At 45.6% G+C, this 25,539-nt stretch overlaps 1 long non-coding RNA gene across 1 annotated transcript; it reads right to left on the bottom strand.

Annotated features, from left to right (window-relative positions):
• Nucleotides 1-454: 454 nt before the first annotated feature.
• On the bottom strand, nt 455-1,163 carry LOC138521028 (uncharacterized). Its single transcript, XR_011282920.1, has 4 exons — nt 1,075-1,163; nt 826-943; nt 581-712; nt 455-489 (listed from the first exon to the last, which is right to left on the bottom strand). It is a non-coding gene; the product is annotated as an uncharacterized lncRNA (long non-coding RNA).
• Between the last annotated feature and the right edge of the window lie 24,376 nt (nt 1,164-25,539).

The raw sequence follows: 25,539 nt of genomic DNA, 5'->3' as shown, positions 1-25,539 counted from the left end.
ACAATGAAAAAGAACAAAAAGAGATGGAGAGAAAATACACAAAATAACTTGTTAGACTCTTTTGTATTGCTCATATTAGTAACAATATATTCTTTGCCTCTTATTACACCTATTGTACCATTTTGTTTGTTTGAATCATCAGATGTGAATCCAGTAATGCACCCCAAAGTGCAACCAAATAGGGGTAGAACCACAGTGAGTTGGAGTAGGTTGGAGCTCTATTCCAATTAACTCTAATGGAAAGCGTGCTCATTAAATTGCCCAAGAGTTCTAAAGCTTCCTTAATAGCCCAAAAGAGGCATGCATGTAGTGATCTTAGCTGATAAATAGGGTCTACATGTGTCTTTGTGAATCACATGGTTGTATCCTGTTCCAAATCCTTGCTTAATAGCCCCAATATAGCATGCATGTAGTAATCTGAGCTAATTAGTAGGGTCTGCATATATTTTAGTAAATCACCTGATGGTATCCTGTTCCAAAGAGGGGTATCTGCAATTTTGAAAAACTGGGATTAAGTCAAACTATTTATTTAGTTGCTTGCGTAGAAAAAATGATTATGGACGGAGGGTATCATATTTACCTTTCCTTGTGTAGGTTAAACCAAAAAAGTTTTTTTCCCCCCAGGTTTGTTCCTAGTTTTAAACCGCTTTTAGCATCAGTTGTTTTTGGTTTGTCTGGTCAAGTGTAAGCACCTGAATTTAGGTAAAGGTACCTGCAAATTATATAAAAGAAATAAGGTATATTTATGGAACTCTTGCTCCTAAATACCTATCTTAAAGCAGAGTGTGTTACATTTAAAAAATATTAGAAATTTAAATTGCTTACGGTTGCTGGCAGGTATTCCTGAGCACTTCTTAGATTCCATACATTCAAGTAAATATTACGTTCGTTTCCTACGTTTGCCTAGAAAATGTGCCCATTCAAAAGAGCTATGGCTGCTAATCTATATGAAACAAGAAAGCAGAGATAAAACCCTCATGCACCTCAGTCCGGACAATAGGTGTATAGAAACATTTATTAATTACTTAATTAATTGAGAGTCAAGTCTCAAACCGCGAAAATGCATTTATTTACCCTTGCCTGATGGCACGAAAAATAACTAGCTCTAATGCTCGCACTCTGAATTCCTGGTCGGCGTTCCGTTAAGAGTGTTCGTGCAATGCGATGTTGAGAAGTGTAATACTTCGTGTTTTGCGCGTGCGTGATGACGCATCGTTTTCCAGGTTTCTGATTGGCTAGAGTCTCGTCTAGCGCAGTGTCAGTACAAGTGAAATGTAAGTGAAGCCTCCGCTTCCTTGTTAGGACATGCGTGTGACGTGTTTGAATCTGGCAAGTCCTGTCCATACGGCTGATTAGTCAAGTTTGTATAGAACAGACCAAATTAACTGTGCAAATATTTTTTTTTAAAACATTGTTTTAATGCAGTGTTATTGCTACTGCATCCTAATTTTCAGTATGTATGAAAACATAGAGGCACCTGTGATCCAATTGATTTCTAATACCTTGTAGGTGACTTCCCAGCAACTTAATTGCCATGCGTATCTTAATGCTCCAATGTTGCAGAGGAAAAATTTGCATTGACATGTTAGCAGGTGTACCTCCATAGCCATGCATTGTGTTTTACTATGCTGATGCTTGTTAGGAAAGATTTCGTAATTGTAGGTAATTTTCCTTCCATGTGGCAACCCCTAAACTTTTTGCTATTGTTTTTAACCTTGTTCTTGACTTTGCCAGAGAAGTACAGCCTTCTGCCGCACTTCTCTGGGCTTTCGCTCCTTTCTTACGGGGAAACTGACATGCCCTTAAGACAGTCAGTACCGGGGAACGCTGTTTCCCGTAGTTTCTTCTATCATGTTGCGGCTTTAGTGCAACATGACACAAGAGGGCACTGTAAGCTAAGTTACAGCTCTCTTGGGTCTCTAGCCTTCTACAGGCCCTAGATACTCTTTTAGGATGGTATTTGATCGGTGCAAGTCATTCAGGGACTCGAATGGTGGCAGCGATCGTTTTGTTTATTTTGAGCTCCTTTTGGCGTTCTGAGCACGTTTTTCGCACTGAACCCAAAATGGTGGCCTGGCTCCCAAAATGGCCAGACCACGAGGCTCCTTTGTCCTGTCCACTGACCGTCTTGCTCCCTTCACCTTCCCCAGGTCGAGCGACCCGGGACCTTCCTTATTTGGGCATGTACTTTCCCGCGAAACGTGGTTGCTTTCGCGGGCTTCTACATGTCGTTTGTGTGCCTCCAGGGTGTGGGCTGGGATGTCTGGTCCCAATACACATCCTGGGTGCCAGAGAGTCTAGGGTGGTGTGAATGCCTGGGACCACCGTGGTCCGTGATTGGTCCACGTATGGTTTGTGTGTTGATGAGCGGATCTCCCATTGGCTCCCCTCTGTTTTGGCGCGAAGGGAACCGTGGATAAGAGGGGGCTGGAAACACCACTACCATGTCGATCTCCTGAGTTCTCACGAACGAAGGAATACAGGAGCCAAGTATCCTGCAACCACGAGGCTGGACCGAGGAATCGCTGGTGACCCGCTGAAGGAATCCTCCTTTGCACTGCTGTCGTCCTGTGAAACCCTTTCCTCCTTGGATCGAACCAGAAGGCCTGTACTGGTGCTTCGACCTTTGGAATAGCAGGAACAGCTATTCCCGGCGACTTCATCAACTCCTGCCAAGTAAGCCTTCGGAAGTGTCTCTGGGCCATCCAGTTGACTGACCAGCTTACAAGGGAGTCCTGCTCTGTAACTGCCGCCAGGTTGTGTTGTATTCCGAGTCCTTGTCACTCTCCCACGCTTCGTACACTTGGCGTTCCCAAGTTTGAAGGGAGGAGTGTACATTTGGCTCGAATACACACGGCCGCTCCGTTGTCCTGCTGCGGCAACAAACTGTGCTGGTTTCGTCGATTGGGACGTCTTTTTGCTCTACACGACTACGAGGCGTTCCCTGCTCTTCTGAACCTGCCAGCTGCTGAAACTAACGTGGAGGAGCCTGGGTCTGCTTGCTTCGGGGACCGGTGAGTAGTTTAGCTAGGATCTGGTCGCCCTCCTGCAGTATCCCATTGCTTTTCCCTGCTGTGTAAAAACAGCACCCTTTTGGCCGTACTCGCGCTCTGCTTCTGCCCGCTGTGGAGGCTGCGCTTGAGTTGCGGAACCTGTTCTCCTTCTGCTGTGCACTAACCCAAACTGCCTGACTTCCTCTGAAGAGCTTCCCCTTTTGCCCGTTGGCACCGGCGTGGCAGGTACTTTGAGCACAAGGCTCCACTCTTCGCAGGGCTCGGACTTCCATCTAGTTAGGTGCCTCTAAAGGCGAACTGAGTCTAAAGCGTTATCGCACTGCCTGTTTTCCTTTCCTTTCAGGTGGACTACATATTTCGTGCTTTAAATGCTTGCGACTGTGTATTTGTATATATATTGTGTTGATATGGTATGTGTTGGCTTAGTATTGTGATATTGTGATTTTCTCGCTACGGTCATTGTTTTAAAGGCCTTAAAATAAATGTGTATCTATTTTTGATATAACAACTGTTTGGAGTAGTTTGTAAGCGCTCTTGCTTTGTGTGCTCATTGCGGGCTTTCAGTCACCCTCACCCCTCTTGAGACCTAGTCTTGACCGCCGCGATCGCTACCTTGATTGGTCTGGCTTGTCCAGAGGTTACCCTGTTCCAAGTAATTAGGTTGGCCTTCTGAACTTCTGCGCCACCAGGACAGAGTTCAGAAATCCGTCTTAACAAATTGGTGTACAGCGGTGGGATACGACTGAAGGTATCCAGTGTTGCGCTCGAACTAAGGCATTTCAGGTTATTCCAACCAGTACACGTAGTGAATTGTTGTAGTATAACTTTAAAAAGGCCATAGTCCTATCAAACAGTATGGAAACAAATACCTTGTTAACTTTAAATGCTTCCAAATCAGAAACGCTGAAAAAGATGTGTGCGGAGAGAGGTGTTTCCTCTCAAGGCACAAAATTGGAAATGATCCAGAGAATCGTGGCGTGGCAAGAAGCGCAGCTTGACGCTATAACTTCTGAGGACAGTGCAGAAGGTGGTGGGGCTGCTCTCACTGGTAAAACCGACGGTTCTGCCGCTGCACTGATCCATCGCGACCACGAGGACAGGGAGGATGTGATGTCTAATGTTTCCTCTGCCAGTGTTGATGGGGAGGCTATGCTTGAATTCAAGAAGCAAGAGCTGCGGTTTAGGCAGCAGGAGCTCGAATTCAGCATAGCCAAACTAAAAATCGAACAGGCAGAAAAACAAAAAGACAGGGATCACCAGTTGGAACTGGCCAAGCTTCAGGTTGCAAATGGGTCCAAGGGTCCTGGACATGGGTCTGGGGCTTCCTCTCATCCACGGTTTCCGAAAGATCTGCTCAGTGTGTATGAAGAAAGGAATGACATTATGGACTGGCTGAATGCGTTTGAGTATGCATGCGAAGTTCAAGAAGTTGACAATGCTGATAAGATTGCGTGGTTACTCAGTAGACTGCCCCATTCTGGCTGTAGTGCCATTATGGAAATGTCAAAGGCTGAGCGAGCTGATTTCGCAATGTTAAAGCAAACTCTCATTTTAAAGTTTGGGAAGACTCCGGCCCAATATTTAAAGCGTTTTCAAGAGTATAAGAAAAAGGAAGGTGGTACTTGGGTATCTTATGTCGCTGAATCTTTGAAAAACTTAACTGCCTGGGTCGAAGGTTATAAGGTTTCTACCTTCGAAGGCATGATAAATCTTGTCATGCTGGAACACATTTTTGCTTCTTCTTCCCCGGAGCTTAAGCAGCATTTGGCCGATTCGAAGGAGATAGATCCTAAGAAGCTGGCCATTGCAGCAGACTTATGGGTGTCACATCGAGTGTCCCATAAGGACAAAACTCATCCTGGTAAGCAGGAGGAAGGGAAAAAGTCCAAAGATATGGAGGGTGGGGAATCTGCTAAATCTTCTTCCCATAAGGGCCACAAAAAGAAAAACAAGGGTAAGACACAAGAGAACTCACAGGGCAGTGGAGGTCCGCCTCCGAAACAGAACTCTGGTTACAATAAGCCTCCCTACGTAAACAGACCCACTGGGGCTTGTTTTTCTTGTGGAGCAACTGACCACGTGAAGGGGGATCCCCGTTGTAAGGTTAGACCTTTGGGGGTCCACTCCGCTAATCTGGCCTTCTCCTCCTACGAGGAAGAAGAGATTACAGGAGCATCCTTCTCCTCAGACTCATTTCCCAGCGGAATAGAGGCTGAGGTAGTTTTAGTGTCCCTGGGTTCCTGGGAGCCTAAAGTCGCAGAGGCTTATGCTAGGATTCCGGATAATACCAAGCACTACTTTAAAGACAGTGTGCTGATCAATGGAGTAGATACTCCAGCTCTTAGGGATAGTGGGTGCAGTCGCACTGTAGTGGATTCTACCTTGGTAGACTCAGAGGAAGTTGCCAGAGCTACTCTGATGCCCACTAAGTTGGCTGACGGCCCCCTCCGTATGTTTCCCGTAATACCTGTAAATCTTACTTTAAATGGTACAGCAGTCAGGATTCCAGTGAGCATTCAGAGAAACGTCCCGGGAAAGGTCTTGTTGGGTAATGATCTCAGAGCTTTAGGGCTCGTAGGAGACACTGCCGAAAGATCCTACACACGGTCTCAAGCACGGGCAGCATTGGCCAAGTCCAATACGCCGCCCCAGCCGAAGGGGAAACCCAAGGCGAAAGGAGTCTACAAGTCAAAACGAGGGAAAGAGAATATTCCCCCGAGCTCGCCTACCACTGCGGTGGAGGAAGTTGGTCAATCGCCCGGGCCTGACGAGGAGGTGGCGATGCCTGAAGTATTCGACCCCAACGATCATCCTGAACTAAAAGACTTGTTAGTTGAAGGAGGTCCTGATAGGGACGAATTCAGTAAAGGCCAACGTGAGTGCCCATCTCTGGAAGGCCTAAGGAGACAGGCCTGCTCCCAGCTTGAGGGTGAACCTCCTGGGATGCATAGGATTTACCAGGAAGGTGGACTCCTGTATAGTGAGCCCACAGAGTCTACAGAAGGAGACCATAGGAGGTTGGTGGTTCCCCTTGCTGTTAGGCCCTTCCTCCTGCAGTTGGCGCATGAAGTTCCCCTTGCTGGTCACCTCGGTATGAGGAAGACCAAGCAAAGGTTATCCATGCACTTCTACTGGCCCAAGATGGGGGAGCAAGTAGAAAGTCACTGCAGGAGTTGTGCCGCCTGCCAGTTGTCTGGTAAGGTTGGCGCGACAATCCAAGCTCCGTTGGTACCGCTCCCAGTTGTGGGGGTACCATTTGAAAGGGTAGGGATCAACATGGTTGGTCCCCTTGACCCGCAAACATCCTCGGGCAATAGGTTTATCCTGGTGCTGGTCGACCATGCAACCAGGTATCCTGAGGCCATCCCATTGAAAACTGTAACTGCCAAGTCAGTTGCAGAAGCTTTACTCGGCATATTTACTAGGGTTGGCTTCCCTAAAGAAGTTGTGTCGGATCATGGCAGCAACTTTATGTCGAAGTATAGGCAGGCTATGTGGAAAGAATGTGGGGTCACCTACGGGTTCTCTTCTGCATACCACCCCCAGACCAATGGTCTGGGGGGGCGTTTCAACAGGACGTTAAAGAGCATGATTGGGGCTCTGGAGGAGCCTCAGAGAAGAAAATGGGATCTTCTTGTTTCATGCTTACTGTTTGCCTACCGAGAGGTACCACAGGAGGGTGTTGGCTTCAGCCCCTTCGAACTTCTGTTCGGTCATCCCGTACGGGGACCCTTAGCCATCGTCAAAGAGGGATGGGAGATGCCCACTCCCCCTGTTACTACCAACGTAGTTGATTATGTGCTAGGGCTCAGAAAACGGATGGTACTTCTGATGGGCTTGGCTAGTGATAAATTGAAGGCAGGGCAAGCGCTGGTGAAACATTGGTACGACCAGAAAGCTTCCCTCATCAACTTTACACTTGGTCAGCAAGTCCTGATCATGAATCCCATAAGGCCTTGAGCTTTACAGGACAAATGGTCAGGCCCTTACCCAGTGGTGGAGCCCCTGGGTGAGGTTAACTATTCAGTGGACCTTGGAAGGCCTGGACAGGCTCCAAAAGTGTTTCACGTGAATAGGCTGAAGGCTTTCGTCCCAAGCGGCGAAATCGCAGCACTGCTATTGGCTTCAGACGTTGAGGAAGAGGAGTCTGAACCTCTCCCCGACCTGTTCCCAAGCAGTCCTTCAGATAGCTCTTTTGAGGGTGTCCGAGTGGCCCCTCACCAAAATGGACAAGGCTCAGTGGTTTACCTTGGACATGAAGTAGGTGGAGGGAGGAGACAGCCTCTACTCAGTCAGGTACAAGCAGTACAAGACTGGCCTACCCCCACTACGCAAACCCAAGTGAGAGCCTTCTTAGGACTCACGGGGTATTATCGCAATTTTATGGCAGACTATGGCACCATAGCTGCTCCTCTGACTGCCCTCACAACTCCGAAGAAACCCAAGAAGGTAACTTGGACCGACGAGTGTGAGAAGGCCTTCAATGGCTTGAAAGACTCCTTGTGCCAGGCCCCTGTGCTCAGGGCCCCTGATTATCAAAGACCTTTTATTGTGCAGACGGATGCCTCTGACACTGGGATAGGAGCTGTACTATCACAAGTAGATGAGAAGGGTAAGGAACACCCTATCGGTTTTATTAGTCGCCATCTTAAGGACAGAGAGCTCAGATGGTCCACGGTAGAGAAAGAATGTTTCTCTGTTGTGTGGGCCCTAAGGAAGCTGAGGCCCTACCTCTATGGGACCCACTTCACTGTGCAGACTGACCATAAGCCGTTAAAGTGGCTAATGAACACGAAGGGGGAGAATCCAAAGTTGCTTAGGTGGTCCATAAGTCTACAAGGCTTCGACTTCACTATTGAGCATAGGCCAGGTGTCCAACATAGCAATGCTGATGGGTTGTCCAGAATGTTTAACCGACCTGAACAAGAGACTCATCCAGGGGTGGATTAGTTCCCCCTGTCCATAGTCTGGGAGGGGCGAGTGTTAGGAAAGATTTCGTAATTGTAGGTAATTTTCCTTCCATGTGGCAACCCCTAAACTTTTTGCTATTGTTTTTAACCTTGTTCTTGACTTTGCCAGAGAAGTACAGCCTTCTGCCGCACTTCTCTGGGCTTTCGCTCATTTCTTACGGGGAAACTGACATGCCCTTAAGACAGTCAGTACCGGGGAACGCTGTTTCCCGTAGTTTCTTCTATCATGTTGCGGCTTTAGTGCAACATGACACAAGAGGGCACTGTAAGCTAAGTTACAGCTCTCTTGGGTCTCTAGCCTTCTACAGGCCCTAGATACTCTTTTAGGATGGTATTTGATCGGTACAAGTCATTCAGGGACTCGAATGGTGGCAGCGATCGTTTTGTTTATTTTGAGCTCCTTTTGGCGTTCTGAGCACGTTTTTCGCACTGAACCCAAAATGGTGGCCTGGCTCCCAAAATGGCCAGACCACGAGGCTCCTTTGTCCTGTCCACTGACCGTCTTGCTCCCTTCACCTTCCCCAGGTCGAGCGACCCGGGGCCTTCCTTATTTGGGCATGTACTTTCCCGCGAAACGTGGTTGCTTTCGCGGGCTTCTACATGTCGTTTGTGTGCCTCCAGGGTGTGGGCTGGGATGTCTGGTCCCAATACACATCCTGGGTGCCAGAGAGTCTAGGGTGGTGTGAATGCCTGGGACCACCGTGGTCCGTGATTGGTCCACGTATGGTATGTGTGTTGATGAGCGGATCTCCCATTGGCTCCCCTCTGTTTTGGCGCGAAGGGAACCGTGGATAAGAGGGGGCTGGAAACACCACTACCATGTCGATCTCCTGAGTTCTCACGAACGAAGGAATACAGGAGCCAAGTATCCTGCAACCACGAGGCTGGACCGAGGAATCGCTGGTGACCCGCTGAAGGAATCCTCCTTTGCACTGCTGTCGTCCTGTGAAACCCTTTCCTCCTTGGATCGAACCAGAAGGCCTGTACTGGTGCTTCGACCTTTGGAATAGCAGGAACAGCTATTCCCGGCGACTTCATCAACTCCTGCCAAGTAAGCCTTCGGAAGTGTCTCTGGGCCATCCAGTTGACTGACCAGCTTACAAGGGAGTCCTGCTCTGTAACTGCCGCCAGGTTGTGTTGTATTCCGAGTCCTTGTCACTCTCCCACGCTTCGTACACTTGGCGTTCCCAAGTCTGAAGGGAGGAGTGTACATTTGGCTCGAATACACACGGCCGCTCCGTTGTCCTGCTGCGGCAACAAACTGTGCTGGTTTCGTCGATTGGGACGTCTTTTTGCTCTACACGACTACGAGGCGTTCCCTGCTCTTCTGAACCTGCCAGCTGCTGAAACTAACGTGGAGGAGCCTGGGTCTGCTTGCTTCGGGGACCGGTGAGTAGTTTAGCTAGGATCTGGTCGCCCTCCTGCAGTATCCCATTGCTTTTCCCTGCTGTGTAAAAACAGCACCCTTTTGGCCGTACTCGCGCTCTGCTTCTGCCCGCTGTGGAGGCTGCGCTTGAGTTGCGGAACCTGTTCTCCTTCTGCTGTGCACTAACCCGAACTGCCTGACTTCCTCCGAAGAGCTTCCCCTTTTGCCCGTTGGCACCGGCGTGGCAGGTACTTTGAGCACAAGGCTCCACTCTTCGCAGGGCTCGGACTTCCATCTAGTTAGGTGCCTCTAAAGGCGAACTGAGTCTAAAGCGTTATCGCACTGCCTGTTTTCCTTTCCTTTCAGGTGGACTACATATTTCGTGCTTTAAACGCTTGCGACTGTGTATTTGTATATATATTGTGTTGATATGGTATGTGTTGGCTTAGTATTGTGATATTGTGATTTTCTCGCTACGGTCATTGTTTTAAAGGCCTTAAAATAAATGTGTATCTATTTTTGATATAACAACTGTTTGGAGTAGTTTGTAAGCGCTCTTGCTTTGTGTGCTCATTGCGGGCTTTCAGTCACCCTCACCCCTCTTGAGACCTAGTCTTGACCGCCGCGATCGCTACCTTGATTGGTCTGGCTTGTCCAGAGGTTACCCTGTTCCAAGTAATTAGGTTGGCCTTCTGAACTTCTGCGCCACCAGGACAGAGTTCAGAAATCCGTCTTAACAATGCTCTAATTGGCTGCCTTATAAGAAATAATAAATGAGGAATACTATTTGTAACCATGATGTCCGGACTGCGGTGTACTAGGGTTGAAAATTGTAAGGTTGAAAAATAATAATTGGATGACATGGGATCCCATTAATTCCCTGTGATAGGGCCCCAACTAATTTTCATCTCCCCCCACTCCTGGCTCAACCCCAGAGTGGTTGTTCGTGTGCTTCCCGGTGTTGAAAACAATAAGTGAGAACTTGGACTTGCAGGGTCCTTAATCAATATTTACATTCCCCTTATTTCATAGGAAAAAGAATCACCGAAAGACATTTAGTTCTTGCTCGCAATTAAGGCCTTAAACTGTACATCTAAGTTTACAAATCATTTTGGCTTCTAGCCGACGTAACCTAAGCTGACGGTCTCCACCTCTGGCGTGTGTACGTGCCTGCTGTAAACCAACAAACCAAATGCCCATAACTGTTACGCTCACCTGGCTCCCACAGGGGTGTCGTTCGGACCCGGACAGCTGCGGTCTCCTCCAACGTGAAGCGTAGTGCAGAGATGACAGACTGGACTGCGCCGCCTAATCTCGTCTGCTTGACCCATAGAAGTATTCTCCTGCAAGTGGAGAAAGGGATTTAGCCACCCGTGGATTCTAGTAATGGCACCCCACTGTTCTCCCCACTAATCACCTCCGATATTCCCTTTCAGTAATCTCACCTTATGTTTTTAAATGATGAGCTCTCCATCCTGCATGGAATGCAGGGGCGCGTAGATACCAGTTACTTCACTGGTTCGAAGGTGTTGGAAGAGTTCCGGATGAATATTGACTCTGAGGTTCCTGAGGAGAACCCGTAAGTATAAAGTCCAAAGAGTTCAATATGTCCGATGTTCACTCTTGTCCCATTCCCTTCTTGTGTTGCAGCTGGGTCCAAGAGAAGATTGTCTTGTGGCAGCTGATGGCGTTCAGGTAAAAGTCTGTATTACCCAACACTGTCCGGTAAAAGATGCGTGTATTTAACTTGTTGTTTTCTCTCTCCTTACAGGTGCGGCGTAAGAAGTTGCGGGTTGTTTAAGAATAATGCCTCCGGTGGTAAATCAGGTAAGTCTATGGTGGTAAAAAGAGATTGTATTTGTTGGCTCTCTCGGCTCACCTTATGTTTCTTTTGTCCCCTAGATGCTTGAATTCGGCGAAGAAAATGATGGAGGCAGCGCCGGATTGAAGAATGCTGTGAAGACTGTTGAGTATGGCGCGGCGCTGCAGCTGGCGATGCGACGCGTGCAGAAATGATGTCCTTTCCAAGTTCGAAGATGTGATGGATCAGGAATCAGGTAAGGAATTAAATAATGTCCCTGTTCTAACCTTTCCTTCTTCTTTCCTCTTTCGCTAGGAGCTCTGGATTCGAGGCGGGCGTGGCAGAAGACTGGATGCAGACTGCAGGCACGGTGAGCGTTACGCTGCTGGATGCAGAAAAACGCGAAGCATGTGCTGCTGTTGGGGGCGTGGTTTAAATCGCCTTCAAAGTAGTCCCAGGTAAGAAGTTCCCTCAGGACCACGCCCGAGTAAAAAATAGTCCCTGAAGCAAAGTAGTCCCATTCAGGCCTCACGTTGGCTTGACATCATTGCAGCATGGTCTGCATGAGGTAAGTAATGAACATGAGCCTGGCGCCTATGGCGCCAGGACTGATTTCCTCTATGAGCCTGGTGCCAATGGCACCAGGACTGTACCCAGACAGCCCCTAGCCGGGGCTGCTGGGCTTTTAGTAAGCACTTGGAAGCCTGCTCCCGGGACTGATGGGCTTGGTCCGGATGCCCAGGGGTAGGCATCATGACAATAACATTATCTGTTTGATGATACTTCTGCCAATGTTGTGCTAATGGTAATTTTGGGTCTTGACTTTTTAGATGTGCCATATGTTCCCGTATGCGTGTTCTTAGCTCTCGGATAGTACTTCCCACATATATTTTGTGACATATACATTGTATCGCATAGACAATAAATTTGGATTTACAATTGATGAAATCTGAAATGTGTACCACAATACCTGATTGGCAACTGAATTTCTTGGTGGGTGAGAGAGCATACTTACAAAGAAGGCACGTGCCACACTTGAAAAACCCAGAGGGGCCACTCTTAAGCCAATCTTGTTACCCTGGTTGCTCAATGATCGGTTCAAGGAAAGAGGGACTCAATTTGTTCTTGAGTGTTTTGTTCTTGGTGAAAATCAAATTTGGTCTGTCCGTGACTTAGGGATACACGTCTGAATCTAATTTAAGAAGATAGCAATGTTTCTGAAGCATCCCATACAGTGCATTACTGTCTTGAACTTATTTGGTGATCAGAGAGATCTTGTTGGCCAATGCTTGCTTCAGACATTTATTAGAATAGCCTCTTTCCTTGAACCTCTCTTGTATCAAAGCACATTCCTTCTCGTATGCTTCCTGCGTGCTACAATTCCTTTTTGCTCGGAGGAACTCTCCCCCTGGGATGTTGGATTTCACTAATTGTTTGTGACAACTTGCAGCATGTAGAATTGCATTAACTGATGTTGGTTTCCTATAAGTCCTAGTCTGTAAGATTTTATTACAAATGTCAATCCTGAGATCCAATATAATATATATAATATTTTTGAAATATTTGCACAATTTATTTGGTCCGTTCTATACAAACTTGGCTAATCAGCCATATGGACAGGACTTAAGCCTATCAGAATGCCGGATTCAAACACGTCACACGCACGTCCTAACAAGGAGGCAGAGGCCTCCCTTACATTTGACTTTTACCTACAATGCACTAGACGAGACATCTAGCCAACCAGAAAGCTGGGAAACGATGCGTCATCACACACGCGCAAAACACAGAAGTATTACACTTCCCAACATCGCATTGCACGAACACTCTTAACGGAACGCCGACCAGGAATTCAGAGTGCGAGCATTGGAGCTAGTTATTTTTTGTGCCATCAGGCAAAGGTAAATAAATGCATTTTTGCGGTTTGAGACTTGACTCTCAATTAATTAAGTAATTAATAAATGTTTTTATACACCTATTGTCCGGACTGAGGTGCATGAGGGTTTTATCTCTGCTTTCTTGTTTCATATAGACTAGTAGCCATAGCTCTTTTGAATGGGCACATTTTCTAGGCAAACGTAGGAAATGAACGTAGCATTTACTTGAATGTATGGGATCTAAGAAGTGCTCAGGAATACCTGCCAGCAACCGTAAGCAATTTAAATTTCTAATATGTTTTAAATGTAACACACTCTCCTTAAAGATAGGTATTTAGGAGCAAGGGTTCCATAAATATACCTTATTTCTTTTATTTAATTAGCAGGTACCTTTACCTAAATTCAGGTTCTTACACTTGACAAGAGAAACCAAAAACAACTGATGCTAACAGCGGTTTAAAACTAGGAACAAACCTGGGGAAAAAATGTTTTTGGTTTAACCTACACAAGGAAAGGTAAATATGATACCCTCAGTCCATTATTATTTTTTTTTTTACACAAGCAACTAAATAAATATTTTGACTTAATCCCAGTTTTTCAAAATTGCAGATGCCCCTCTTTGGAACAGGATACCATCAGGTGATTTACTAAAATATATGCAGACCATACTCATTAGCTCAGATTACTAAATGCATGCTATTTTGGGGCTATTAAGCAAGGATTTGGATACAGGATACAACCAGGTGATTTACAAAGACACATGTAGACCCTATTTATCAGCTAAGATCACTACATGCATGCCTCTTTTGGGCTATTAAGGAAGCTTTAGAACTCTTGGGCAATTTAATGAGCACGCTTACCATTGGAGTTAATTGGAATAGAGCTCCAACCTACTCCAACTCACTGTGGTTCTACCCCTATTTGGTTGCACTTTGGAGTGCATTACTGGAGTCACATCTGATGATTCAAACAAACAAAGTAGTGCAATAGGTGTAATAAGAGGCAAATAATGTATTGTTACTAATATGAGCAATACAAAAGAGTCTAACAAATTATTTTGTGTATTTTCTCTCCATCTCTTTTTGTTCTTTTTCATTGTTTCCTGTTCGTTGTATGTTTCGTACAAATGGCTCAACATATGTTACTCCTTGAATGTGCAGTTTTGAACACTCAATTTGGATTTATTTTCTTATCTTACATATGCTGATATGTGTTTACAATGTTGCAAATGTTGCAAATGGAATATTTCTAAACTTTCCTTGCTTTTATTGGTTTATGCTAATCATGCATGTTCCTACATGATTCTTTTTGATCTGTTCCTTACCCCTCGACCATGACTTAATTTTCTAAATTAGCACATTGGTAGTTAGGCCCTGTCTTGAAAAGGACCAAAACGGTTGAAACACGTGTTGGCACAGTATGTGCCCACTATTGAAGAATTAATAAATGAACTATTGGACATGATATACTACTTTGAACTTTCTTTGGACTTTTGCAGATCCACATTTTAGTAGACAGCGCTTTCTCCACAGATCACAAGATTGTTTAGTCACTTTATAGGGTTTGGGTAACCTATGAGCTGATGGGATAGCAGCAGTCTTGTCATACCAATTGGACCAGGAAGAACGTTTCTAATCAGTGGAATATTTTCCTTGTTATGTATTAAACACTCTGATGCCAAAACATAGTTGTCTGATACCCAAACATAGTTGTTATACATACATACATGCATACAATCCTTCCATACATATATACATACATAAAAACATATGCATTACATAAAAAACACTTTGCTTAACTGAATGCACCCTCCACATCATCTTCCAGCCCTTTAATAAACCCGGCCTGAGTGTGGTTGTTCTTTTGCAAATGAAACTGGAAGCTACATAGTCTGTTGTTTAAATGACAACTGTGTTTAGAAGTCCTATTGGAAAACAAATAAACTTGAAATTACTTCCAGATTTTCCTTCTGTAGAGGTAAGGGGACTCATTATAAATGGTTGGGAGAGTAAAGTTCATACAAGGTATTTATTTTTTATTGTCTTTATTTATTGTGTTATAGTTCAGAAATACATTTTTACATGACACAACACATTTAAAAATATTTCATGTAACATTCCTATTTACAACTCATGAAATACAAAGCAAAAGAAAAAAAGTTATAAAATAAATTTCATGACGGGGCTTAATTCATCGAATTTAGCAATTTTCTAGTTGACATTTTCAAAACATATTTGACTTCATCCCTTCTAAAACAATGCAGGTCCCTTAAGATTTACCATACACTTATAAAACATGAGACGTAACAAATACTAAAAGTTTATTATAAAAAAGGTCATTGGCTACACTGATCTATTCTCTTTTTTCATCCTACGTCAACCTTTGCCAACACCTCTTGAATAAAACGTTTTGCAGCCAGAGACCATTTAAAAGATTTATCTAAAAATATTTATTGCCATAACCAACCTGTCTGAACATTTTTAAATTCTTTCAAGGCATGAGCGAAGTGTGTCTGCTGTTGGTTGCTAAGAAAGGGGCAATCTATAATCAGGTGGTAAATTGTTTCAACAGTCTTCTCTTTCTTACAAAACCCCATGTTGCAGGGCGGCAACAGCATGCAAATGCAAAGATTAATTAGGGGGCACTATAAGGCCTGGAAGAATGGGGTCATGGGAGGGGAAGGGCATCAAGGGCAAGAAAGGGGGTAGGAGCACACACAGCATCACAGGTGACCAAGGGAGGGGTGGGGCACACACAGCATCACAGGTGACCAGGGGAAGGGTGGGGGCACACACAGCATCACAGGTGACCAGGCGTGTGGGGGGCAGACACAGCATCACACACAGGCAACTAGGGGAGGGGGTGGGAGGCACACACAGCATCACAGGCGACTGGGGGGAAGCGTACCTGAAGTGGACAGGGAGCAGACAGGGCCTCGATGTGGGCCTTGGATGGTAGTGGCCGGCTCCCGCCTCCAGGATGCAGAGATTGGCTAAAGAGCCGCCTGCAGCCAAAGATGATGAGGAATGCTGCATCCAGGTGGATACTTCGGCAAGCACGGAAAATAAAGCAATTTTAAGAGAAACATCTTTTTTTTCCTGAAATGGTGCCACACCGATGTGCACTTCAAGAATCACACCAGGCTTACCCCAGTGGCTGCAGATGATGAATGAGAGCCTCACACGATGATTTCCGATGCTGGATGCAGGTCGAAAAAGGAAGAATTAATGAAAGGGCCTCGATGTGGGCCTTGGATGGTAGTGGCCGGCTCCTGCCTACCGGATGCAGTGATTGGCTAAAGAGCCGCCTGCAGCCAATGGGAAGTGGGAGCAGGGCCAGGCCAAGACTGAGGATCAAGTGTAGAAAGGTGGTGCCATCTTGAAAGGCCACGGAACTATAAAACTTCCCAGACTCCAATAGTAGATAAGGCAGAATCAGCCATAAATGATGAGGAACACTGCATCCAGGTGGATACTTCGGCAAGCACGGAAAATAAAGCAATTTTAAGAGAAACATCTTTTTTTTCCTTGAAATGGTGCCGCGCCCATTTCAACCCTCTCTCCGATGTGATCGGTGATGATAATCTCCCCAGTCTATCCAACCTAAGACGCATAGAGGTGGTTGTGTGTAATGCTATTAAAATCTCCAGTAGGTAAAACGGGCAGCCCCAGTTGCCTAATTTGGCCCACAGCTTATTCCTTGGCACTGTATTGAAGGCCATAGACAAATCAATAAATGCGACGTATAGTGTTTTTTGTGTTTAATGGCCTCGTTCTTTAGCAGCTCTATAAAAAATCCATTCACCTCTGTTCCTACCCCTTGACAAAACCCTGTCTGAAAGATGTCTATCCTTCCAGTATTTTTGGTCCAACCTCTCAAATCTCATAACACCAGACCAGCAAAGATCTTCACTTGGCTATCCAAAAAAGTGAGATTGGCCTATAATTAGTGGGGCTTAATTAACCTTGAACCCTTTTTGAATATTGGAACCACTATGGCTGTTGACAATACCGCCGGGAATGCTTTCTCGCTTACCACCACCTTAAAGATCATGTCTAGGACTTCGACCCACATTTATGGATTATTCTTCAGTACAATCATTGGTAAACCATCTGGCCCCGGCGCCATTGATTTTTTACTACTTCTAAATAGCTCATGCAAGTCCTCTCTGTCAAACGGTAAACCCCACTCTTTCTTTTCCCTGTCCTTCTTTAGCTGCTTAAACTCAGTGTTACTATCTGCTTGGTAGATTGCTGAGAAATGTGATTTGCACAACTCCTCCATGATAGGTTTCATTTGAGAGCCTGTTGCAGGTTATCGTTGAATTTAACCATATTCCAAAAATCATAAGAGTTTTTAATCACTATGACTTTCATCATTTCCCACGCATCCTTCAATACCATTTGGTAATGATGGTGCCGTAGCCAGGTCTTCTAGGAGGCTTTCAATTGGCTTTTATCCGAGAGATCCCATTATGATAGCCCTTTAAGAGACTGCTGCAAATCTCTTTTCTTAAGCAGTATTTCCCTTTCATATTTATGTTGGTGCACCACTTTTGCGGCTTTCCTTTTTGGAGGTTTCTTATACATTTCATCCCATACACTTTGGTAGTTGTTGCACTTAAACCATTCCTTAAAGAATTCTTTATACTACTCTGGCGACAAAATTCTGTTAGATGCATTCATTCTATACTCATTCCAACGGACCCTGTTGGATCCCGTATTTCCCTCCAAGCTCTGACCTTAACTTTCAAGAGACTGCTCCCCATGATTTACTGACCACACTACTCTCAGAGGCAGGTGGTCGCTCACTGTTGTTTCTTCTATAGTCATTGAATAAATGACAGAGTAAATATCTTCTGAGACACAGCAGTAATCAAAGATATTTCGTTGGGAGCCCCTCACCCACATATGATGGGACATCTCATCCCCCTTGATGTTTCTGTTTAAAATAGTGAAACCCCAGTCCTCCATCAGGGTGCCCCACAAGCTTCCCCTTTTCTGAGCTAGCTTCTCTGGTCTGGAAATCTCTTTGCCTGCTGGCTAGTCCAGGCATCTACTATTTAAATCTCCACAGATTATTGTAGACGTCTGATCTGAGCGATTCCATACAAGCTTTATTCCTTGCACGTATGGGTTGGGTTACGCAAACATCACATCCTTGTCCCAGATTGCATTGGAGACCCCTATCATCAGACCTGAGATGCGGTGATTCCTTTTTCCCCTTATTACTGGAGAAAGAAGTACAGAGAACCCATCGACAATGGGCGCCACTCCCAACCAGCATTCTTGCAAGCAGAACAGGTCCGCGTCTAGTAAATCCACACTCTCCTTATGGAACAAATGGGTGAATTCCCCCAAAATTCTATGAAAGCATTCCTACCTCTATTTGTACTACCCCTTCGCGACCTCCTTCATGCTGTCCCACGTGGCCTCACATTCAAGGTGGCGGCCACCCAAGACCAATCTCCTTCCCTCACTGAAAGGTCCAGATCATTTACCATGTCCCTAATTTCTCTGGGTTGGGAGCTGTCCCCGGAGAATCTTATGGTTATTTTAGCATTTGCCAGCGTGGAAATAGTCTTCCGGGGCACTGTCAAGCTCACATTAGTGGACAATTCTATTGGCCGGGCATACATGATGATATAAAAAACTTTTTTCAGACATGTGAGATATGTCAAAAGACCAGCTTGCATATTCCTCTACCTGCTCCTTTAAAAAATCCTCTACCGATAATCAAAGTTCCCTTCTCCCGAATCGGGATGGATATTATTGGATCATTAGAAACTTCTAATTTGGGCAACAAATTTGTTCTTATGATCGTTGATTACGCCACCACATACCCAGAAGCCTTTCCCATGAAAAATAACACCACCCAGAAAATCTTTAAGTATTTGTTACCATTCTCTAGAGTTGGATTCCCCAAAGAAATTCGAACTGACCAGAGAACAAATTTCATCAGTAATCTTATGGGTGAAATAAATGAATTGCTACATATTAAAACCTTAAGTAACTAGGTGTACCATCCTAAACCAATGGATTGGTAGAAAGATTTAATAAGCCCCTCAATACAATTCTAAGAAAGTAAGTAGACAAGGATGGGAAATGTTGGGATTGCATGATCCCCTGGGCCCTGTTTGTGGTGAGAAAGACACCTCAAGCATCTACTGGATTCTCGCCCTTTGAATTGATGTATGGTAGAGAACCAAGAGAGAAACCTTGGAAGGAAGGGAAGAAGAACCAATACCTCTTTCACAGACAGCCACCCGGTTACGAGAACACATGAATCTAGCCAGAACTGTAAAAAGCTCAAAAACAACAGAAGCTTTCCTATGATAAAAAGGTAAATCTTACATCGTTTTCAGTAGGTCAGAAGTTCTGGTTCTTTTACCTACCTCTGAAAATAAGCTTGTTTCAAAATGGCACGGGCCCTATGAAATACTAAAGAAAACTGGAATATGTACTTATAGGGTGGTCCAACCTGAAAGAATACAAAAGACCCATCTCTACCATGCAAATGTCCTGAAAGAATGGAAAGATAACCCTTCTGCCTTCTGCCTCTAACTTTTCCTTGTTATCCTGTTTGGTACCCCAGGAGAGTGATAACCTAGAACTCATTCCCCAATGACATTCATACCTAAAGACAGACAAGAAAATGTAAATTACCTTGTTTCTGCTTTTCCCAACGTTTTTTGTGAAAAACCAGGGAGAGTACATTGAACTTATCATTACATCAGAACCCCAAAAGGAAAAGTGGTTAATCTAAAACCATAAAGAATCCCAGAGGTGCAAAAGAAAATAGTCATTAATGAGGATGTGAATATGCTGAAGGCAAATATTATCGAGCCATTTTCAAGTCCATGGTCCTCCCCTATCGTGTTGGTAACTAAACCAGACCAGTCTTGGAGAATTTGCATAGATTTTAGGCAAGTCATCGCCATCTCCGCCTTTGATGCATATCCTATGCCACGCATTGTTGATTTTATTAGATAATCTGGGAAATGCAGTGTTCCTATCTACTCTAGATTTAACTAAAGGGTATTGGCTGGTCCCTGTACATGGCCAGATAAGGAAAAAACAGCCTTCTCGACACCCTTAGGGCTTTTGGTCTGCATGGGGCCCCAGTGACTTTTCAACGATTTATGGACAGAATAATTTGCATGGTCCGTCTACCTTCAACGCCCCTTGTCCTGCCCGCTCGGCGACAGTGGTGCCTGCCGTGGTGGCTAGGACAGTAAGCGTTGCACAAGGTGTTGTGAACTCCAATACCCAGACAGCCCGGGGCTTGGCACATGTGACTGGTCACGTGTATGTCTCTGCCGATTCGACCCGGAAGCGTGTTTCATCCCATCAGCTTTTGTATTTGAGCAAGTCGAAACACCTGTGCAGCGCTCCTTAACTGTTGCATTTTTCTGGTGAGCTGCCTTTCCTGTTTCTTTCTGTCTTCACTGCTTCTGGATTCCCGACCCTTGCTTTTTGTAATTGGATTGCTGCTGCTATGCCCCTGCTGGCTCTGAAGCTTGGTTGTTCTTATCTCGGACTGATCTCTTGGCTTCCTATGACCTCATCTCTCACATCCCAGACTGGCTTATGTTTTCTGTCTGTTTACTTCTGCTGGATTACCTGGTTTGGCGTTCTGCTTCCCCCACTTTTCGACCTTGCCTGGATGGAACTCTTTCATGGATTTGTTTTGTGATTTTGTTTTGGCTCTTCAACTTTCTACGGATTCTTCCCTCAAGCCCTCCAAGGAATGAACAGTACTTTTTGCTTATTTTTGCTCTCCCTAGATTGCGCCCTCATGCCGTACAGGTCAGGTGTCCTTTCCTCTGGAATCTGTTACATCACGCTCACGCTGACATCACCGTTTTGGAACACATGACTTTGTAGACTTTCTGGCAGGAAATACTTAAGTAGGTTCTTCGCCTTCTTCCTTGCAACATCAGGTAGGAACTGGGTACTGTTGAGAGGGTGGTGTTATTACCAAACGTCTGTGGGTTGACTGAGGTATTGATACTGGTGTATTTGATCTTTTCCCCTCTGTCTACCTCTGCTGGTTGCTCCTACCTTTTCACCTGAGCCCCTGGCCTTTCAGGTTAATTTCACATCACTGCAGGCTGCGCTCTCTGGGGAAAGTCACCCTGTGAAAGGAGATGCCAGTTGGAATATACAACTGGGGTTATCAGAGTCGGAAACTAACCCTGATAATACCTATTGCGATTTCTGTGGGGCCTACATTGACGATATAGTTATCTACAGTCAAGCGTGGGAGGACCAACTTTCCCATCTTTACACTATTATGAGAGCTCTCTGAGAGGCTGGATTGACTGCCAAACCTACGAAGTGTAAGCTGGCTCAATCAGCCATTAAATATCTGGACTTCTTTGTGGGGAATGGTAGTGTGCAGCCTCAGCAAGAAAAGGTGAAAGCCGGTTTAGATGCCCCCACCCCAAAGACCAAAAGAGATCTTAGAGCATTTGTGTGCTTGATTGGGTATTACCAGAGTTTTATCCCAACATTTTCAAACAAAACATCACAGTTGACAGAAAAATTACAAAATGCAGAACCCCAGAAAATTAGTTGGACCGATGTGGATGATGTTTGTTATAACAACCTCAAACAAACATTGTGTCAGAACCCCATATTGAAAGTGGCAGACTTCTTGAAAGAGTTTGTTTTACAGACTGATGCCTCACTGGCTGGATTAGGAGCTATACTGTCTCAAATACATGATGGCTTGGAACATCCTATATCATTTACCATTCGCAAACTATTTCCCAAAGGGAAAAGGTACTCTGTTTTAGAACTCAAAGTCCTTGCCATCAAATGGACAATCCTCCATCTCAGGTGCTACCTATTGGAAAGGAAATCTACCCTTATTACTGATCCTTCACCCTTAGTTTGGATAAGTCAGAGGAAAGAATCTAACCCTTGAGTCATGCTTTGGTTCCTGGACTTGCAACCAGAATGTTTCGTGGTAGAACATCAAAAGGGTAAAGACCAGCGGAACGTTGACTTTCTTTCTTGGTTCCCCTGCGAAACAGATCCGTCCACACTGCATCGGGAAGGGTATGTGAAAAACCAGAGAATGTTTCACTGCCCAGACCCCATGGATCCCTTGCTTAGGTGGCCAGGGCACAGCCATCACCTTTGGATCCAGACCCTTGGGGTGGATAAGTGTGGGAGGATCAAATGGGTTAGGGGTACTCGGGCAGCAGGGGAGGAACGCCTGATGGCGAGATATGGTATCCCCCCTTTCCAAATACCCCTATCCCATCCTATTTTATAGTATATTCCAACTTCCCAGATCCCCCCCTTTCCTACACAAACACCAAGCAGATGAAGAGGAGGTCTGAGGCTGAAAGGAGTACCGCCCATGCAATACATTGGACATGTCTCTCTAATATGATCAGGCAGGGTCAGGCACTTGATTACATACACCTGGTACCTATTAGCTCTCCCCACATGGTTAAAAGTGGAGCACTGAGACACACTCTGGGCAAGGCGATGCACCAGAAGGAGCAGTTCTTCCAGGGGTGACGACGAACCAGGCAGAGCAGAGCAACAGGCTGAGGGACGAAACCGAGATTTAGAGAAACGTTGGACACCCCGATCGTGACCTCCGAAGGGCCTTGAAAGTTGTGCAAGGAAGCCCAGCCATAGAAAAGAGACAAGCCTCTTTTGTCTTTCAAGGATACCAGCCACCCTCTTGGGTGAACAGCAGAGTTGGGGAGGTGCAGCGGCAGTTGTGGTAACAGCCTTAACTTCAGGATCAAAGCCACGAAAGACGAAAATGAACTAACACAGCCGGTGAGTTGATGAAAGCAATGAAAGTCTGGTCTTTTGTTAAATGAAACTTGATGGCAACAGTATCCGACAAATGAAGGTTTAGTGTGTGCCGATAAGACACAAGAGAAAGCAAAGCCTTATAAAGAACTGTAAATTAAAGATACAAAGTAACAGAGTGGTCCGGCAAAAAAAGATTGCCCAATCGAAATTCTCTGTGAAATGTCTGATGCCGTAAAAGCGGCAGGAAGAGAAAGAAACTGAAATGCAAGATTTTAACTGTTGTTGGGTTTGATCCTGGTAGAGGGAAACCTGGATGTGAGAGATGTCTATGAACTGTTAGGTTTGATCCCAGCAGAGGGAAACCTGTATGTTAGAGATATCTTTGAACTTTGAAATAAGAACTGTGCTCGAAACTACATTTACCAAGAGGCCTTGCTATAGGAGAGGAAAAGTGACATTTGGGGAAAAAAGGTCAAAGTGGTCATGCCGAGATAAGAGAAAAAGCCTTGCAGTTACGAAAGTCTTTGACAGTGGAGGGAAAGTGAAAAGAAGCTTGAGCCTGACAGAGGGAAGCCTATGAAGGTATGTTTGATGCTTGGAGAAGGGAACAGTTACACTCACCTGGTATCCACAGGGACACCACCCAGCCGGGTTACTCGCTGGTATGCTTTCTCAGCTTTGCCCCGATGTGGTCTGCGGGGAAGGTTCTGCCTGAAAATACAGGAGGACTGTGTTTAAGACTGACCAACTGGGGTAAGTATCCTCCCTCCACCCTGTATGATTTCAGTCCCTCTGGCACCCTCTCCTCACCTTGTGGTAGAATTAGGCGTGCTCTCCGTCCTGCCTTTGCAGGGGCGCGTTGTCTTTCATGGGCGAGTGCGGTCCAGTTACTTCACTGACGTCAGCCCGTTTGATATTGTTCAGGTAAGTCTTATTGCTGTTCTTTAGTTTTGTTGCTATCCTGCATGCCTTTCTTTGATTAAAATGTCACTTTTTTCTCCCTTAGGTATGCAGAGCTTCAGCACGGCGAACTGGCTATGGTTGAGCCCCGCTGGTAAATGATGGCGCATTAAGAGCGCTATGATGCGGTAAGTAAGCGCTATGCGCAGCGCTGCGAAGTCTTGCCTTTGCTAACCTGTGTTTTCCTTCCTTGTAGGTCGGGGTGTTCTTCAGCGCGAGTGGAATGTCCGGAGTGGTGCCAGCCGACAGGCGACCAGCCAGGTAAGCCTTTTGAGCAGTTTGTAATTTGTAAATGTCTCTACTGCTTTCTTTAATGTTGCCTCTATCTTCCTCTTTCAGGTCGTTCTGTCCGGGAGGCGTGCAGATTCGAGGAAGCTGTTCTCAGTAGCTGCGAGTGTTTAAAGATGAAGACTGCAGGTAAGATGCTGCTGCTAATGATGTTCCTTTTGTCTCCTTGCAGGTTCTGCTTCTCCGAGGTTCGAGGGAATAGCTGGACACGGTGAGCGTCATGTTGCAAGCTGCAAAGTAACGCAAAGCGTGTTGTCTTGCTCAGGTGTGGTTTAAATAGCCCCAACAAAATAGTCCAGGTAAAGTAATCCCTCGGCTACCACACCCAAAATACTAGACCACATAGCTTGGTTCTTAGGAACCAAGCTATGTGGATGCCTCCATGTTGGCTGACAATACAATAAAGTAGTTCCCAAGCACATTGTTTTTCATGGTGTATGAGCCTGGCGCCATAGGCGCCAGGACTGGCCCCATGAGGGCTTTTGAAGAGGATGCCAGGCTCTAGAGGCCCGAGTCCTGACTCCACCTGGCCAATGGGTTTGCCAGAGGGAGTTTTGGGCGAGGGTCGTGACAGCACTCCCCCCTAAGTCCCATCCCATGGTGTTCCTTCTGTCTGGCCCAGGTTTGGTTGGGAAGTTCCGATGGAATTTCCTGATTAGACGTGGTGCGTGGATATTCTCACTGGGCTCCCAGGATCTATCTTGTGGTCCAAATCCTTTCCAATCGACGAGATAATATAGCTTTGTCCTAGAGTATTTAGAGTCCAAGATATCTTTGACTTCGAATTCTGGTTCTCCATCAACAAGTATGGGCTTAGGTGGTGTCCCAATCCGTGTGCCGGTTTGCATTGGTTTCAAGAGGGACACATAGAATACTGGGTGGATGTGTAGATTAGGTTGTATATCCAGTTTCACGGCTGCTGGGTAGATGATTTTCTTAATGGTATAGGGTCCTAAGAATCTGGGATGAAAGGTACAGGTTCCCTTGATGGGTGCGAATTTAGCGGCTAACCAAAGTTTGTCTCCTACTTGATAATCAGGGGTCTTTTTCCAGTGTTGGTCGGCGAATCTCTTTTGTTTTTCTTTGGCATGAATAAGGTGTTCCTTTGCCCTTTTGAAAGCCTGAGTAATGGTTGTGTGTAGAGTCTTTACAGCTGGCATTTCCAAGCTGGCTGGAAGGTCTAGTTCATAGGTACGTGGATGTCTGCCATAAAGGGTATAGAAGGGCGTTTGTCCCGTGCTTGAATGCAAAGAATTGTTATATGCATATTCGGCTATCCATAGTAGGTCTTTCCAATTCCTTTGTTCGTGGTGCAGCATGCACCATAAATATTGCTCGAGTGTCTGATTGGTTCTCTCCGTTTGGCTGTCCGTTTGGGGATGGTGACTGGTAGATAGCCGAACGTCGATCTGCGCCATTGCACAACATTTTTTCCAGAAGTTTGAAACAAACTGGCTGCCTCGATCAGAGACCAGAACCGA

This window comes from Ambystoma mexicanum, chromosome 1q, assembly GCF_040938575.1.
Source record: "Ambystoma mexicanum isolate Mex_15411 chromosome 1q, UKY_AmexF1_1, whole genome shotgun sequence".
In the NCBI taxonomy this organism is placed as follows: Eukaryota; Metazoa; Chordata; class Amphibia; order Caudata; family Ambystomatidae; genus Ambystoma; species Ambystoma mexicanum.
Note: the sequence above shows the minus strand (reverse complement) of the source record. Positions and strands in the feature narration are given on the sequence as shown.